Genomic DNA, 1,004 nt, shown 5'->3' with positions numbered 1-1,004 from the left:
CCTCGGCTAAATAGTGTCAGAGGGAATCGTTAGAGGAAGTCAAGCGCCGTCATGGCTAACTCACCAGAATAACCAAACAGAGCCAACTGATCATGATCTAGATCGTTTCCAGACATTCAGTGTGTAGGTGGCTGCGTGGAAGTTGTTGTTTCCAATAGCAAAGAGGATTTCAAAAACCATAACACGACATGCAAACAGGAGGCTAACTGCAGTGTCAGCCTGAGATCCTTCCTGCCTGGTAAACCCCACAGCTCAGTTTGTACTGCAGGAGTTCCATTTTAAATGTGTCGCCTCAAAACCAAAGCAGAGATGCTGAGGTGATGTCTTTTCTGTAGTGTCTCCAGAACTGGCTCTATCAGAATAAGAGGAGGCCAGTCTTTACCAAAGATGTCTTTCAATAATCACACTAGCATACATTATGGTACGTCCCAGTACATAGTATCTCAAGTGCAGAATGCCAGTAATACCAGGATGTCCCACTACATCCGGTCACACTTTACAGTATGCAGGCCTGCTGCACGCTCTTCTGGCCATTCCAACCCACAATCCTCTGCACGGCAGAAGATGCATCACATACGTCACAGTGTCTTGCACAAGTATAAACAAGCTTGAGCTGCCGAGAGCAGTCAGACAGATGACAGCTCATTTTGCACTACAGGCTGCAATGAATATATCAGCCAGACAGCCAGAGCTTCATTCTGATGAAGTAGTACGTCCCATTTGTATGCATACTACATGCAACAGTACGTACCCTGTGAGGGCAGCTGCAGGATGAACTGAAAGTAAAAAGATAAAGTATGCCATTTGGGACGTAGGCCTTTGTTGGGTTTTACAACTGGTGTAAATCATAAATATGTAAGTGATGTCAAAAGTTCTACAACATAACTCTAGTTGAAATATTTTGCTCTGGGTTTTGCGTGACACACCAACCAGCAACATCATCCTCAGGCCCCAACCACTTGCGGGGAAAACTCACACTCTGAAGAACGTCATGAAAGCATCAG

Source organism: Stegastes partitus, unplaced genomic scaffold (genome assembly GCF_000690725.1).
Source record: "Stegastes partitus isolate 25-593 unplaced genomic scaffold, Stegastes_partitus-1.0.2 Scaffold1838, whole genome shotgun sequence".
Lineage (NCBI taxonomy): Eukaryota > Metazoa > Chordata > Actinopteri > Pomacentridae > Stegastes > Stegastes partitus.
The sequence above is the reverse complement of the archived record's forward strand: the minus strand, read 5'-3'. Positions refer to the sequence as shown.